A 6,106-nucleotide genomic window follows, 5' to 3' on the forward strand; every position below is an offset into this window, starting at 1 on the left:
TGTCTACCAAAAGACATTACTAGAATATTCATAGCAACACTATACATAACAACACTATACATAACAGCACCAACAGAAGACGCTACCTAAATGTTCACCGATAGAAGCGCTAAAAGGAATTATGATATGTTTATACAATGGAATACAGCATTAGCCAAGATAATAAATGATCTATGACTAACACCAACACTGAGGAATCTCACAAGCATAATACTGAGCCAAACAAACCAGACATGAAAGAATACATATTATATGATTCATTTCACATAAAGTAGAGAAACACACAGAACTTATCTATTACCAAGAGACCTGTTATTCTTTGGGAGTTAGTAAGTAGAAGGAACTAAAGAGGCTTCTGGGGTGCTGGTAATAGTCTCTTCCTTGATCTGGGCATGTCCAGTTTGTCAACATTGATGAGTTGCACACTGATAACGTGCTACCTTTCCTGGTGGTACTTTATACTTTAATTAAAAATTCCAAAAATTTTACTTGAAATTAGTTCGGCCATGACCCCAATATTTAAACATTTGCATAATATCAAACAGACTCTACTGTATAGCTCTAAGTACATCAGATGAAAAATTGTTCAGAATTCAGCTTGTAAGGGCTCAAGGTCATGCAGAAGAAGAAAATACCATGTATTTAGATTACGTCCATATAATCCTGAAGTAAGATTAACTGAGCCAATTAATCAGACCAATGAAAAGGAAAACTGTAAAACCAGTCCATTGACTGAGGGGAAAATATTTGTTCTAGATTCCTCATGGGATGCTATTTCTGCTTATTCATCACTAGTCACTGAGGATCCTCAACCATCGGCTCCAGCCTCGTTGGCCCTTAAGCCAATGAGCATCACACTGAGAGACCATCTCCCAAGTAATCAGTGGGGTCTAGAGTTAGCTGGAATCCCCATAACTGAATCACTAAACCTCAGCCTTTGTTTGTGTCTCCTCCACCTGTGCAAATTCTGTATATTTGGGTTTTACCACTCTTCCTACTTTGTGTTCCAAATATCTCTAGGACCAGTATCCTAAACTCTAGCCAGTTTGGCCAGGATCCTGCAAGCCTGCCTGGCTCTAGCCAGCTCCCTCTCCTTTTGGAGTTAGGTCCTGTCCCAGTTTTATTTAAAACTGTTTGAGTTCCCCTTGGACTCAAGAGAGTACCACCAGCCTAACTATAAGGGTTTCATTTGCTGCTAGGCACCCAACCACCAGGCAGGGCCTTTTAATTATGAACACTGTGTTCTCAATTACTTTAACTTTGCTTGCTGACCTCCCTTCTGAGCATGAGCCCTAAGCCAGGCCATTTTTTAGAATGGTTTATTCCCCTTTTCCTGATATGCCACCATTGTATTCCAAGACCCATAGGCAAAGCCCATGAAAAATATGATATGGTGAAAAAAGCCCCTAGTCACTGCCTTCTCGGCTACAGAGTCAACCAAATAAAAATGTACCAGTTTACATTATTTTGATGCTTAGTAACCTAAAGGCATGGAAAATTCTCTCAATAAAAAGGCATTTAGGCCTGGCAAAGTCTGGAAATACAGACAATGATTGCAGTTCTACATTTCAACTCATTTTCCATAAACATGTATAATCATTACAAGGTTAAAATTAAAGTTCACTTGTGCCTCAAACTATAGAAATCACTTTATATCAAATGTCAACCAAATCTGCAAGCTATTTTCATGTAAGGAAGAAAAACGTACTTTGATATTTCACACCAAAAATATGCTTTCTGGGCACGTTCAAATCAAAATAAAATTATTCACCTTAACAATTCAATCTAAAAGTAAATTAAGATAGTTACCTAACCTAATTTGAAAAGACTATAAAATTTTAAAGCAAAAATTACAAATGGCTGAATTCTGAAAATATATATCAAAGGGAGTACCTGGAACCAAAATTACCTTTCAAATGATTCTATTACAGTAAAGTCAAGCTTAACAGTTCAACTAGACTATTTCCCTGAAATAATCATTTTTTACTGTTTTGTGGCTGCCCAATTATTCAGGTGTCCTTATACTGTGTGTTCATTGGCTCCTGTTGGCCTGAGGTCTCCACTGCATCATGGTCTACCTGGCCTGACCAGCACAAAATGAAAAGTGAGCAAATCCACTTATTGTAAGGTAATAAAAGGCACTGTTCACAGGCTAGGCAAGATCATTGTCTATAAAGTGGTTGATGCAGGAATAGATAAAGATATACCAGTTGGGAAAAGCTTTGGATAATGTCAAAATGAATACATGACTGAAGATCAAGAGAACCAAGCTACTTCAAGGCTACTTCCAGGTGTAAGTAGTTGTAGGATTGAATACATTTGATGAATTGGATTGAATACATTGATGCATTTCTAAAACTTAGTAACTGAGCACAGACAATAGATTTTGGTACAATGAGGTGCTGTCAGCAAATTCTATAATTATAGAATAATTTTGATAAGTTGTTGTCCTAGTCAGTTCAGGGTGCTATAACAGGATACCAAAGATAGGGTGCCTTAAACAACAAACATTTAAATTTTTTTTTGGTTGAAGTATTTACAATTTACAATGTTGTGTTAGTTTCAGGTATACAGCAAAGTGATTGTTATATTTTTCTGATTCTTTTCCCATATAGGTTATTACAAAATACTGAGTATAGTTCCCTGTGTTATACAGCAGGTCCTTGTTGTTTATCTATTTTATATACAGTAGTGTGTGTGTATTACTCCCAAATTCTAATTTATCCCTTCCCCTTCCCCCCTCCTTTCCCCTTTGATAACCATAAGTTTGTTTTCTATGTCTGTGAGTCTGAAAACAACAAACATTTATTTCTCAAAGTTCTGGAGGCTGGAAAGTCCAAGATCAAGGTGCTCAATCCAGCATCATGTAAGAGTACTCTTCCTGGTTTGCAAATGACTGGCTTCTCATTGTGTCCTCACATGCCAGACAGAGACAGAGAGGAGAAAGCTCTCTACTGTCTCTTCTTATAAGAGCACTAATTCCCTTCATGAGGGCTCCACCCTCATGACCTAATTACCTCCCAAAGGCCCCACCTCCCAACATCATAGTATTGGGGATTAAAATTTTTCAAAACATGAATTTTGAAGAGACACAAACTTTCCAACCATAACAGTTGTCATTCCTAGAGCATGAAACTGGATAAAAGAAAATTTTGCAGTGCAGTGAATATGGTTTCTCTGACAGGAATTTAGAAAAAGCTACATGACTTTGTTAAAATTGTAAATATTTGCTGTGGGCACACTGGACCACGATGTTTCTGGTTCACTCTGCTTAAAAGAAAAACTTAACAGTAAGAGGTGTCTGCTCTAAACTCTCTCTTTTCAAAATTCATTACTAACCAAACTTAATGGTGGCCTGGATTAATTTTAAAAGATAGGACACGAATTTTCTTGATGTATTTATATGAATCACTTTATATACTGCACAATGCATAATGAATTCAAGCTTTCAATGATTTAAAACTAGTTAAGCTGTAATTTAATATACTGTCTTAGTGTTTTTATCTTAATTCCAGCTATAATGTTTATTTCCTAGCTTTCCATTTACTCATTTAAATATCTTAGGTAATTTATTTACTTTTTTGTTATTTTTATTTTCATATGTGTGCAGGCAGTAGGAAACATTTCTTACCTATTTCACAAGACTATTAGATCAGCTGAATTACTCTTCATCTCCAAAGAAGGAATAAATGACATTAGCATAGGTTACAATTTTTCCAAATAGACAATGACTATTGTTATATTTAGTTATATTCTCTGTACTCAGTCATATATGTTCCAATATTCTGTAAAGAGTATATAGGCATGAAAAATGCTTATAATTTTAAAATTTTATTCAAAAACTCAGGTAGGTAACAGAGCAGATGAGGCAATGTATTAAAAAAACAATCCCAAGGAGACAGTGAGTGAGAAGAGTTTCTAGAATCGAGACTATTCTTTCCTTTGACCTTATTTTCTTTAAGAATAAGGAATCCAACAACTGATCGTAGCCATCAGATCCACTTGGATCAGGAAAGCAAAAGTGATACAGGGCTTCCCTGGTGGCACAGTGGTTGAGAGTCGCCTGCCGATGCAGGGGACACGGGTTAGTGCCCCGGCCTGGGAAGACTCCACATGCCGCGGAGCGGCTGGGCCCGTGAGCCATGGCCGCTGAGCCTGCGCGTTCAGAACCTGTGCTCCGCAACGGGAGAGGCCACAACAGTGAAAGCCCTGCATACCGCAAAAAAAAAAAAAAAAAAGTGATACGAAAAGGCAAAAATAATCATTTAGGTATTTCTCAAGAAGTGTGATATATAAAAAGATCCTTAGACTAGATTCTTTGATTTTTTATTTCTCTCTGTGAATATAAACTTTAAGTACAGTAGTGGATAAGTTAAGGCTTGATCATAACTCCTTATACCCTATTGTTCAATGAAGGGCTGAGCTTTAAGTATAAGCATAGAAACATAAGATGTCTTATCCCCTTATTTTACAGATGAAGATTTCTAGTTCACTGGTATAAATTTACTTGTCCTAGAATAAAATAAATTCAGGTCAGACCTAGAATTGGAATGCAGAGTTCTCATTCTTTGTTTAAGATCCTTTCCATTAACCCAAATTATCCCTAAATTATTCTTAGTTGGACCTGATAGTTATTGAGATTATTAAATTCTTACTTAATCTGTACATTTAAATTTTATATATGTATATACTATGTCACTTTCTAGCAAGGGGTTATTCCTAAATTATGGATAGCTTTAAGGAATTAAGTCTTATCTGAGTTTAGAGCAGTTCTTCTACTCACACATTAATGAACAGTCACCATCAAAGCTGAATCTTCTTTTGCTCTAAGTAAAATAGACTTTTTTTTTTTGATAAGAAAGTAGAATTTATTGGTGGGCATGAGTAAGGAGGGGACAGTGCCAAGGCTCTCACGAGCGCAGGGCCTGCCATGGGTCCAGAGGGCCACGATTAGGGATGTATTCGACCCCACAGCCATCGGGAATGAGCCGCTTTTCTGCCACCATGTTTTCAAATTCGTCTGCATTAAACTTAGTAAATCCCCACTTCTTGGAGATGTGGATCTTCTGGCAGCCAGGGAACTTGAACTTGGCCCTGCGGAGGGCCTCAATCACATGCTTCTTGTTCTGCAGCTTGATACGGATGGACATTATGACTTGGCCAATGTGGACCCTGGCCACTGTGCCCTGGGCTTTCCAAAGGCACCACGCATACCTGTCTGGAGCCTAGACTGGGGACAGCATGCCTGTCATTAATGTCCACTGGAAAGAGCTGTCTCCAAGGTCCCTCAGGGCAACCCATACAGGCAACAGGCTGGTACACTACCAAGGAGGCTACTCTTTACAGCCATTGCACATGGGGCCCCCATCGGGAAAAGAACACAGTCGGCTTAATTGGCTGCTAAACTCTTTTTTTAATCATCAGTACTTATATTTAAAAATTATCCAAATTCAAGATTTCCTAGCAGGCTAAATTGATCCTAAAACATCACAATCAGAATTAATTGAAATAAGACATTATTCACATAATAGATTTGTGTAAGTCTATGTTACATTGGTTCCATTAGAAATAATTTTCTACCTGCTTAAAAAATAAAGAAAAAACTCACCATTCAAGATTTCTGTTCTAAATAAAAGCAATTATGTGCTACCTCCTCTGATTTCTGCTCCATTTGGAGTTTGTTTTAGGTATTTCACTTTGGTGTTTTTTAAGAAATACTAATGCAATAAAAATGAGCCTTGTCTAGTTTTCCTACTAATAATTTATGTATGTATACATAATTTCCAGAAAAATATTCAAATATATTTCAAATCTCTCTTACTATTAATATAGGTTCTGTTAAGCTTTCCAAGAAATGTGAGATTGTATTAAAATTTTAATTGAGGGTTTTTCAATGCTTGGAGTTGAGAAAAAGTTATCCTGATTTAGGCAGTGTAATTCAACTCCTGCAACTACTAAAATAAACTCAAATAAAACTTATGGATATGGTTATCAGACAGCCGACAAACGCAAAGTTTTCCCTCTGTCAGGAAAGTTTCCGGTGGGAGAGAGAGCATGCATAAGATAAAATGTGCTCCATAATCAAATGGATAAGGCTATTTATTGA

General features: G+C 36.9%; 1 non-coding gene across 1 annotated transcript; it reads right to left on the reverse strand.

The window, feature by feature from the left end:
* Positions 1-5,269: 5,269 nt before the first annotated feature.
* LOC132530967 (small nucleolar RNA SNORA70) lies at positions 5,270-5,403 on the reverse strand. Its single transcript, XR_009543972.1, has one exon. It is a non-coding gene; the product is annotated as a small nucleolar RNA SNORA70 (small nucleolar RNA).
* Positions 5,404-6,106: the final 703 nt, after the last annotated feature.

The sequence above is a fragment of the Lagenorhynchus albirostris genome, chromosome 12 (genome assembly GCF_949774975.1).
Source record: "Lagenorhynchus albirostris chromosome 12, mLagAlb1.1, whole genome shotgun sequence".
Classification (NCBI taxonomy): Eukaryota; Metazoa; Chordata; class Mammalia; order Artiodactyla; family Delphinidae; genus Lagenorhynchus; species Lagenorhynchus albirostris.